This window comes from Mauremys reevesii, linkage group 7, assembly GCF_016161935.1.
Source record: "Mauremys reevesii isolate NIE-2019 linkage group 7, ASM1616193v1, whole genome shotgun sequence".
In the NCBI taxonomy this organism is placed as follows: Eukaryota; Metazoa; Chordata; order Testudines; family Geoemydidae; genus Mauremys; species Mauremys reevesii.
Window position 1 is genome coordinate 36,778,380 of NC_052629.1, and position 12,160 is coordinate 36,790,539.

A 12,160-nucleotide genomic window follows, 5' to 3' on the forward strand; every position below is an offset into this window, starting at 1 on the left:
CTCCAGCTGGAGCATGCCCAGCAGGTCCACGGGAGTGTGGTCTCCTCGGCCCATAGAATGGCATTAACTCTCGCAGTACCAGTGCAGGGCAAGTGTGCCCCGTCTCACAGATATAGGTATAAGTAGTAGTGTATAAAAACAGACACTATACATAAGTAAAAATTATAGCAGCATAGAAATCAATGCTGAATTATAAGATTCACTTATAATAATCAATAATCATACTTTTCTCAAAGGTCAGAACACGAGTTTTATTTTTTTAAGAGTGTTGTATTGGGCACCTGTTTAAATAAGGGAGTTTGGATTTGCTGATATGGTTAGTTCCACCTTAAAGATGATCCAATTATCAAACAGGTTCTCCTTCATACATGTTCTGTAAATATACTAAAAAAAATTCAGAGACTATGCTGATTCTTGGAAACAAAAGGTATGTACTGATTTTAGTATGAAAATATTCTATCAGATATAGTACTATATGACATAAATGTTTTGTTAGAGATATAGCCAAGAATAGTATCACAACCATGTTATGAGCACACATGAGAGACACCACAGAATCCTCATCTGAGGTTTCACTAGCCAAAATTTCCTTTCTAAACAGGTTGCCAGAATTTTTCCTTGTTTTGTTGATTTCCAAGGTGCTACTATGCTATTATTGCTCTGCTGCATACATCTATATTATTTTGCTGCATTCATCTCTAAAGTGTGCCATCAGTAGTGTGTTTGTTATAAAACTTCAATAGTTTATTTAATAAAACTTTTCTGTTTACTTTTCAAAAGTAACTGTTCAGTGCTCTTGGGCTTTATTAAGAGTTAGTGACTGGCAACAAGGAATTCTCCTAGTCAAAGGAGGAACATTATTTCAGATAACTAATTCAAAGAGAAAATATCAGAAACTAAAAGTTGGAAAGGACACATGTTTATACAGTTCATGTGTTTTGTTTTGTGTTGTTGAAACACACGGAAGATGGCTGGGGAATTTAGAGAATAGGAATCAGCTGCAAAGTCAACTGTAGTATTGAATGGGAGACATCAGTTTTAAAAGTGAAGATTATGGACGATTTGAAAATGAAGGGAATGAACGAGCAAACCATGTAGTCTGACAGTTATGTCCTTATAATAAACTTGGATAGGCCAGGATGAGCCATTTGGTCTTCGCCTGGGATTAGCATTTCCTTTAAATAGCAAGAACAAACAAAACAAAACCAACATAAACAAAACAAAACCAACATCCTATTGGGAACTGAAAGACATGAGTGTGAAAGGGACAATGAGATGAACCCTCACAGAAAATGAGAGCATAATTTAAGTAGTAGATTAATTCAAACTCAATGATGTCATCAGGACAGCTGTTGCTAGGACAAAGAAAATGTTTTGAACTTTATTATTAATATGTATGAGGAGAAAAAGAGTTATGCGTTGTATATTTTTTGAAATACCATATGCCTCTCAGGTCATCTGTTTGATATTAACTCTTGGCAGCCAGGCAGGTTTAGTCAAAAAATAATGTTAAAAGGAAAAGAAAACAGGAAATGAAATAATGGCAAAACTCAAGCTACTTAAGGAAACAATGGGAGTGGGGGAGAGAAGGGAGAGATACTAATTGGAGAATAGACTTGATTAACTCCCATCAGTTTGACATTGTTTACTCTTCCTAAGACTGAAAGCCTAGGACCAAAGGGGATCCTAAACCTTAAAGATGATTGTGGAGGGTGGCAGGGAGGGTGGCAGGGGTTATCAACAGACTGAGGCTGATACCCAGATACAGAGGAGAATGATGGGAGCAGGACCGCTCAGACAGAGATGAACATTATCTAGGCTATAGGGAACTTACAAATGATAGCAAAGAAAAATAGATATGCTGGAAAAGGGAAATATGGATATAGAACTTTATTGTTTTAACCCATTTGCTGTGCAAGCTATGTACCTTTGGGTGAAAGGATAAATAATGCTTTGCTTTGAAGAAGCAGTTTTTGAGTTACTTTATCCAGCTGCCATCACAGGTAACCAGAGATAAAGGGTTTACAGATGCCGAACTCCGTCCTGAAGATTCAGTCTAACTGTGTTTGGAGCATGTGATGCCACCCAGAGAGAGATGCAGGAAGCCAGGCATGTCAGAGGGGCACACTTGATAGAGACAAAAATGGGTCTAAAGCTCAGCTCACTTAGTTACCATGACAGTGTATTTTGGGATGCAACAGGAAAAAGCCTTTTCCAAATATTGTAGCTTAGAACCAAAAGTGTAGGCTCTTTAATGCTTTTGACGATATTATTTGTAGGCTTTACTGCACATGTTGATGTAATGAGTTGTTTTAACAAAATGTCAAAGACGGGGGAGCAGGAGCTGAATTTCTCCCTCAAGAACAAAAAGGCATACATCAGATTAGTTATATCAACTCAGGGATTTACTGATCTTCTGGAATATTTAATAAAATGACTGATCTGAAAATAATTTTCTTGCGCTGGATCATTACCATCATCTCCCCAGTTACCCTCCCCCTGTTCAATATGTGAAACTTTAGATAAAAATCCCATATCAATCATTTCAATTGTTATTGCATCTGAAAGAGAATGCTTTAGAATGTCTTCTGCTGTCACTTACATTGTATACATCTCTCACTTGTTCATACTATGTGGAAAAAAATATCTATTCAATTTTCATTAATCCAAATTTGAGCATCCCATAACATCTTGTTAATTTTGGTGGAAACATTTCACAGTCTGCGTGTGCTTCTATTCAGAGAGAATATAAACCAAGAGAGGCAGATTCTGATTAAATGAGGAAACTTTAAATATTCTCTTCAGATTTATTTGAATATCCAAACACATAAACAAGCTTTAACTTTAAACACCAAGCCCAGGCCCTAATTAAAATTCACTAAAAAAAACCCTTTCAAAATGTTCAAATACAAAAATCAGCATCACTAACTCAATTCAGAGTGTGTTGTTACATTTAACAATCAGAAAAATTCCAGAGGAAACCTTACATAATTGCATCACAATATTTTAGCATGGAATGGATATTTAAAAATGTGTTGTGACTCATTTGGGGCCTCAGTAATTACTGGACAAATTTACTAATTTTATGACTGTTACAAAAGATCAACATTCCAACACATACCATTACCAGTTTTCCGAATTTATAACAAATATTTAAGAACAGCTACTTACCTTGCAGTAACTGATTCTTAGAAGTGTGTCCCACACACACACGATTGGCTTCTTTCAGCCAGCAGTGACTTTTGGGCCATACTTGCATTCTAGGTGTCTTCACACACCTGCCCCCCCAACCTTTGATCATAAAAGGCAGAGAGGGCCCAGCAATCCATCAATTACTTCAATAATACAGAATCCCATACATGTAGAATTCTTTACTAGTGGGGAAGAAGGCTAGGTTGTGGAGTCCCTATGGGCAACACTTTTCAAAAAACTACAGTTACTGCAAGGTATGTGACGTTCTTTCATCTTTGGATTGATTACCCACATGCATACCACTTCTGCTGACTAACAAGCAGTTGTCTGTTTGCTTGTGGGGGTGGGGGCGGAATAATAAGAGTCAGGCTTAAACGATAACTGCAGGACAGCCCTACAAAAGCAGGCATCCAATCTAGAAATCTCTAGCAAAGAATAGCATCTTGCAAATGTGTAGAATGAGCTCCCCAGAGCTGCTCTACAGATTTCAGAAATAGGAACGTTCAACAAACAGGCAGCAAAGGCTACTTGAGGTCTAGCAGAATGAGCTCTTATGTAGGCTGGGTGTATCTAACCTGGCTAACTCCAAGCATGTTCTTATGCTGGGGGAGACGCAATTTGATAATCTGTGAGGATAATGTCTGTTCCTGCATTCTCTGTCCCTGCAAAAGCCACAAATAGGATAGGTCTGTTTCAGTTTCCTAATGGTTTTCTCCTGTCAATTAATGTCTTAATGGACAGATGTTAAGAAGAGCTGGTTGCTAGGGACTCAAAAGGGGGTCCCATTAAGCCACTGTGATATGATCCCACGAAAGAGGGGGCTACCATACTGGAGGAAACACTGAATGAGACCTTTGAGGAATCCAGCAATTGTAGGGTGGGAAAATATGATATAGCCCTGAACTGGAGTATGATGTGTAGATATTATGGGGTAAGTGTACTTTTATGGAGCTGATGGAAGTCACAAATATTTTAGGGCTAGCAGAAAATCTGTAATTAACAGAAACAGGGGTTTCCAAGGGACACAGATCATGTTGTGTTGCCCATTTTCCTTCATAAATTAGCTTAGAAGTTTTTTGCTGGCATGTACCAATATGTTCTGGACTTTGACAGAACAGTTTCTCAGTGACAATTAACCAGCCAACATCCAGGATGATCAGGTGTAATGATACTGGATCCTGGTGTACAATCTGATCTGTTTTGTGAAACCACTTTGGGTAGATCACATAGTATGATCAAAGGCTGAGTTGACAGGTTCACCAGACCCAAATACCAGAACTTTTTTGGGCTATCATGATCACTGAGACTGAATCTTTTCCGAATTCCCTCATCACCCTAGACATTAACAGCATTGGTAGATAGGCTTACATGAGTCCTGGAGTCCCTGAGATGAGGAAGACATCCAACAGGGAGCCTGGACTCAAACCCCCTTTGGTCAGAATACAGGATATTTCTTCTGGTCTATGTCAAAAAAGGGCTATTGTTGGAAACCCAGACGGCATGTCCACATAGTGAGGTAATGCACATTAGAGGGGTATGATTTCTAATGCACATTATTGCGTTGACACTAATTGGTCCATGTGGACCCAGCTGATACACACTAAAAGCTCCCTAGTACTGTGTGCACTAAACATTAACCTATTTTTTTCCACATTAAAATGCACTAAAACATTTAGTGTGCACCAACAAGGTCTACACAGATCACTTAGAAATCACACCCCTACAGTGTACATTGCCTCACTGTGTAGAAAAGACCTCGTTCATGAAAAATGCTTCACAGAATGGAGTCTTCTACAGTCCACTCCTGGTTGTCTGAGAATTGCCTGCTGATTGGATCTGCCAGGGCATTTTGCAAACCAGGAAGATGCAGAGCCATTGGTGTGATTTGATGACAGAGCAACAGTCCAAAAGACAAATAGCTTCTTGGCAGAACCGAGATGGCCATGCTCTTCCCTGTCTGTTGATACAATACAGGGCTTTGGTGTTCTCTGTCAACACTTGTATTGTGCATTCCTGTAACAAATGGTATGAACACTGCACATGCTAGATGTATGACTCTGAACTCCATCACATGTGTGAAGTTGAGTTTTCTGTGGGGTACAAAGAGTCTTGTGTCCGAAAGAGTCCAAGTTGAACTCCTCATCTATCACCAGGATCTTTGTTGGTAGGAAGTGCAGGAACAGGTACTCCAATGCGCACATGAAGTGGGGTCTTTCACCAATCAAGTATAGAAAAGGACTTCTCACGGAATCTTCACCTTCATGTCCCTGTGGTGCATGGTAAATACATGGATCTCAGCTATCCTGGCATGCTATGTGACTTTGGTGCAGAAGGCCATGTAATCCAGGAGTCTGCAAATGCTATTACAGATAGCTCTGGGTGAGCTTGTAGATTATAAATGAAACCCACTATGGTCTGGAACCCATCTTGTGGTAAATAAGCTGTTGCTGACCTTGACTCTCAATATGGCTCCTATCAATTCTATACTTTTGGGTTAGTAAAACTCTGTAGTCTTGAGCTCCAGTGTGGGAAAGAGCTGTCAGATTATGTGACTGGATTGCCACCTGTTGGGAAGATTTTCCCCAGATTAGCCAGTTGTCCAAGAATGGGTATACCTGAATGCCATGTCATCTTAAGTGAGCTGTGATGACCACTAGGCACATACTCTTGAGCTTTTCCACAGCAACAAAAGATAGGACCCTGTATAGGTAGTGAGCATAGACGCCGACTCCAGGGGTGCTCCGGGGCTGAAGCACCCATGGGGAAAAAAAAATAGCGGTTGCTCAGCATCCACTGGCAGCCCTGTGGATCAGCTCCTCCCTCTCCTCCCAACACCTCCCACCTGCTGTGATCAGCTGTTCAGTAGCATGCAGGAGGCTCTAGGGGCGGGGGGGGGAGGAGGAGGACCTGGTGCAGAAGGAGGCAGGGGAGGGGAAAGAGGCAGGGGAGGGGATGGAAAGGGGTGGGAACAGGCAGTGCAGAGTGGAGGTGGGAACAAGTGGGGTGGAGCGGGGGTTCGACACCCTGAAGGGTAATCACAAAGTTGGCATCTCTGTTAGTGAGAGTCCCCTAAAACAAACATGAGGTATTTGCTGAGTGCTGGATGTACGAACAGACAGAAATAAGTATCATGAAGGTCAAGAGTTTTGACCCAATCTTGAGGGTCTAGTGAGGGAATAATTGAAGCCAGAGTCACCTTCTTGAACCCGAAATGATGTCTCAAGTCTAGAATAGGACATTAGAACCATTTCTCCTTTGGAATTAAGAACTCCTTGCCTCTGAATTCCAGGGGCATCTCTTCTACCACTGTAAGTTCTAGAAGTGTGTCACTTATTTTAAAAACAGAATCTTGTGTAAGGAGTCCCGGGAAAGGGATGGGGGAAGGATGCTGTGTAGTAGTAAGGGACTAGAACTAGATAGAATATCCTTTCTTTATAATTTTTAAGACCCATTGTTCTGGTCTGATCCAGTTCCAGGCCTCCTGAAAAAAAAAAGTGGTTGCCAGGTTGCCAAAAGAGGAGATTATGCAATGGTTCTGACTGGCTCTAGACACTGGCATCAAAATTGTGAAGTAGCTGCTTCTTCCTCAGTTATTCTGTTGACCTCTGTGGATTATAGTGCTAAGAGCAGAGGGGCTGTGGTCTGGTCAAGAGTTTTGGTCTGGTGTGCTTTCATCTTGGGGCTGGTGTGTATAACCAGGAAGCAGTGTGGAGCTCTGAAATCCATCAATGAATGCAGGTGCTGAGGCAATAAACAGATCACAACCTTCAAATGGGTGGTCTTTGATTGTCATTTGGTCCTCATATTCCAGAAGATCTGAGCCATAAACCCCTGTGCATCATGATCAAAGTGGCTATTGAATATACTGCCTTATCAGGAGGAGTCTATAGCAGCCTGAAGAGATGTTTGGGCCACTAACAACCCTTCAGAGACCAGTGACTTGAGTTCATCTCTTTGATCTAGTGCAGGCTTCTCTATGAATTGTGACATGAGCAGAAGATGACTGTCAAGGTTTGGTTGGATCTTTTTTTCTCAGGCTCTGAGAAAGGCAATTGTTAATCAGTCCAGTAGACAGAGTTTGGTGTGGGCCTCTCTCACCTTGTGTGTCCTCTTGGAGAAGAAACACCACATCAAGCATAAGTCAGGGGTATGCACCTTGTCAACAGACACAGGCACTTAGAGCATCCATTTCTGATCAGGATAGCAGCCTCACAAGATGGGTACATCTCGGGACTTGGTTTCAGCTAGGGTCTGGATACCAGAGATTGCCTCTAAGCTACTGAGGCATTTTATTTAATAGTTGCTAATGTGACTAGATACAAACAACAGATAAACTAAATTATACTAACTAGACACCTAACATCAAATAGCCAATAGCCACTTTTAAGTAAATAAAATATAATACACAAGGAACACCAGGCTGACAGTCCTGAAGACTCAAGACCTTTTATATCTGCAAAAACAAACAGACACACACACAGTTGGAGCTTCTCCACACTCACTTAGCAACGTATCTCAACCTGCTTTGCAGACAGTGTAGTCATCCATGTTGTTGTTGTTAAAAGTAGCGTTATAAAAGTGCTGAAAGGCCTCAGCCAAGATCGAGACTCACCACTGTACACATAAAGAGAGACAATTTCTATCCCAAAAATAGTACAAGTCTAAGCAGGGTAGTCAGACAATGGGTGAGAGAAATGAAGTATAATTACTTTTTTCAGTTTTTAAAATGGGAAAATGAGGTATAGAAAGACATGTCTAGTATCACACGGGAGGTTTGTGGCATATTAGGAGCTGAAAACCGATCTCCTGAGTCACACGGCCTCCTTTAGCCAAAAGGCCATCCTTCCTGTCCCTAGCCCATTCAATCACTGACATCTGAGCTGAATGTGATAAAGTCACCCATGGCTTGGATGATGTACACTTGAAACTGAACAAAGATCACCAACTCATTTCACATAGGCCACTAACCAGTCATACGTTAGTAATGATTTTCGGTCATTGCCTTGAATGAATGGTAAGGGATAATATAGAGGTAAAAAGGCTTTATGTTCTACCATCAGTTTTCTGAGTCTTCCAGTTATACATTCATCTGGTTCAACTTTCTCTTAATATTGCAATGCCAAAACATGCATTCTTATTTTCTACTTCTTTCTCTTCACGGGAGCACTAATAGTCAAAAGAGTTCCAGGCAATCTTCCTTGGGTAAGTGTTATTTGTTTACTTTTAGAGAAGACAGAAGAGATATTTTACTTTTTAAAATCATAAAATAGAGAAGATGATGACAGATAGTTCTCCCCTATCTATTGGTGTTGTAGGAGACACAGTAAAATATATACTGTGATTCACTGAGCAACGCTGCCGTTGGAAGTTACAAAATAGCATTTCATTAAGCAAAATAAAAATGTGCAGATGTGCATTAATAAAAGTGAAAATCATTCAATCCATTTATAAAAATTGCTTGCAGTGTGCTCACTTCCTTAGGCAGATGCAATAAACGTATTACATAGTTTGGGGATTCTGAAGTTTGAATGAATCAGTGGATGGATATAAATTATTTCCAATAGTGCTATAAATTAACGGAAAGGTATTTTTCCAACCATTTACAATCAGGTCTTGGATATATACTTATTTGAACATATACTTCATGTAAGGGGGGAGGGATAGCTCAGTGGTTTGAACATTGGCCTGCTAAACCCAGGGTTGTGAGTTCAATCCTTGAGGACAGGGGCGGCTCTAGGCACCAGCAAAACAAGCTGGTGCCTAGGGCGGCAAAATCTAGGGGGCGGCAAAAGGCTGGGGCCCCAGCTCATCCCGCCGCTGCGAGCCAAGGAGCGGCCCGTCCCCTGCAGCCTGGGGGGGGCGGCAGGCTGGGCCGGCGGACCTGCCGTAGTCATGCCTGCGGGAGGTCCACCGGAGCCCCGGGACGACTGGACCTGCCGCAGGCATGACTGCGGAGGGGGCGCTCGTCCCGCGGCTCGGCTGGACCTCCCGCAGGCATGACTGCGGCAGCTCAAGCGGAGCCGCCAGACCCGCGAACCGTCCGCAGCCGCGGGAGGTCCAGCCGAGCCACGTGGGACCAGCAGTCCCTCTGCAGTCATGCCCGCGGGAGGTCCGCTGCTCCCGCGGCTCCGGGGCGCCTCCCGCGCATGACTGCTTGGGGCGGCCAAAAAGGTAGAGCCGCCCCTGCTTGAGGAGGCCACTTAGGGATCTGGGGCAAAAATTGGTCGTGCTAGTGAAGGCAGGGGGCTGGACTCAATGACCTTTCAGGGTCCCTTCCAGTTCTAGGAGATTGGTATATCTCCAATTATTTATTTATTTTATTTTAATTTTTTATTTACTTCCACTACTAAAACCAACAAGTATCCACACTATCTTTCAATGAGATCTTTGCAATCTCACATGCTAAAGAGATTTGGGTACAAACTGTTCTTTGGATGAGAAACCTTGAAGGCCCAATCCAGTAATCTGAAGTCAATGGGGTTAGATTTTGGCCCTATATGACACATACAGTAGGAGCCAAAGGAGTGGTGTTGATGAGACAATAGATGTGATCCTCTTTGAATCAGTTATGAATCAATACCATATTATGATACTGGGTAGTTTGCAGTTGGAAGTGCCATTTTCAGATAAGACAAATCAAATACTGATTGATTCTGGCCTTTACAGTACCTTTATTGATTCTGGCTATGGTACTTTTAATATCAGTGCTCTATTCTTGTTTAGTATTGCTGTGTGCTAGTTACAGACAACAAAAGCATCCAATCACACACAGGTGTTAGAAGGATTCATTAGTAATTTTTTGTACAACTGTTTGAGACCCTTCTTTAAAGGTGCTGTAAAATATTAATAGTAATAAATATTAAAGAAAAAATCTATATCTAGAGTATTTAACAAATGGCATTCTGTAATGTTTTAAGTTAAAAAAGTCAATGCAAACTTGTCTCTTATCAAACTCAGGTTTTCTTTATAGAGAGTAATTATCAAGCCTCTCTCCTACAGGGTAGATAAGTGGTCAGAGATTTAGAGCAGTGTTTTTTGACCTGTGGTCCGAGGACTCCTGGGGGTCTGCAGAATGTGTCTAAGATTTCCAAAGTGGTCTGCACCTTCACTCAACATTTGTAGGGGTCCGTAAATGAAAAAGAAAAAAAAAAAGAGAAGGTTGAACACCACTTAGATTATTTATAAATAAAGTCTATATAGACATTTTCAATGGAGCACAAGGTCTCTGGGAAAGAGATTTTGTGGCTCTAAAAATATAGCAAATTTTAAAGTATTGCATTTTAAAGATTGATGGCAAATACAAGGTATTGTTCTGCAGTTTCCCAAATCATTGAAGTAGTGTGTTTAACAGGGGAATCCCACTAGCTTAATCCACAAATTTATAACTGAACAGTGTTAGTAGACATGAGTTCAATCACAACATGGTAAACATGATGGCACAACACATATCTAAGCTGCTAAATGCTGTAGCCCAAGGGGAGAAAAGAACTCGGAATAGAAATCAAAAGAACTCTGTACTCATAATCTTCACTGCAGCAGATGAGGGAAAACAACAGTAAGTACATTAAAGAAAGTATAAGATTGAAAACTGTTTGAGACTTTAAGGAAATCATCTGTGAATTCCCATTAAAATACAGCTAGCCAGAGCAGTAGAACAAACACTAAAGCAAACAAAGTACAACAGTACCTTCAAAGCAAAGGATATTGAAAGGACAACAACAAGGCTGAAAGAATAAGGTATCTGAAATACAAGTCAACAATCGCCTACATTAAAAACTGAAATGTAATGTTACAGTGTGTGTGACAGATTAGACCCCCATTCCGGGATGCCACCTGATGTACAGCGGTTTCACTGATTCCCCCCGTGCTCTACCAGCTTGGATTCCCTCTCCCTGCTTTGCTGAATTAGGCTCTCCAGCCTCTTGCAGCGCACACACGGAGGTAGGGCCACATCCAGTTGCAGACACAGACTGAAGCCAGCTCTGTGTGAGAGCTGTCACCCAGCACTCACATGCACACCCCCTTTGGGGAATAATCCCAAAATAATACTGTCTTGCTCTGAATAGAAAGATCTGCACAGTGCAAGCACATAAAAACGTGTCTTGTCCCTCAATGTGAAGAGAGATATGCAGAATTTCTTGTTCCCCCAGTTAGAAATTGCACAAACTGGGTATAATAATAAACAAAAACACATGTATTAACTATAAAAGGCGGGTTTTAAGTGATTATAAGGAATAGAACAAAGCAGATTACTGAGTGAATAAAAAACAAAGCACGCATACTAAGCTTAAGATCTAAAAGAGACTGGTTTCAAGAAGTAATTTCTCACCCTAAAGGTTATTTTAGGCAAGTTGCAGAGTTTCTGTAGCATGGAGTTCCAGTTATTTCTTCTTACAGATTGGACCACCGACTCACGGCTGCCTTTTCCCTCAGGTTCTTTCATCAGTCTGTCTTTCTTCTTGGGTAGGCAATGGAGGAAGGTCAAGATTAACTCCCTCCCCAGCCTTACAAAAAAATTACCTATGGTGGGAAACCTTTGTTTGATCCCCATCCCCCTACAGAGGAAAAAGTACTAGCAGTGTCCAAGGTGGTATTTTGTATCAGGTGATCTTATCACCTGAACTTGCAGTGTCAAAGCAACTATGAAACCAGATTTATTTGCAATGTCCACAGGAAGGAACTCCAGGCAGATGAGAGATCCACATCTTCAAAGACTCGTTGTCTTTTTCGAATGGCCCATTAAGGCTAATTGGGGGGTGTTTCCCCAAGTACACACAGTTGTAATCATTACATAGTCAATATTCCTACCTTCAGATTCAGAAATGATGCATACATACAAATTGGATAATCGCATTCAGTAAATCATAACCTTTCTAATGATATCTTACATGAGCCATCTTGCATAAAGTACATCTGTTATGCCATATTCATATCAACCATATTTCTATGAAGAATATGGGGTGTAAAG

General features: G+C 41.2%; 1 protein-coding gene across 11 annotated transcripts in view; it reads right to left on the reverse strand.

The window, feature by feature from the left end:
* Positions 1-12,160, reverse strand: part of PCDH15 (protocadherin related 15) — a 790,091-nt gene that overhangs the window by 694,614 nt on the left and 83,317 nt on the right. The gene's annotated exons all lie outside the window — the stretch shown is intronic.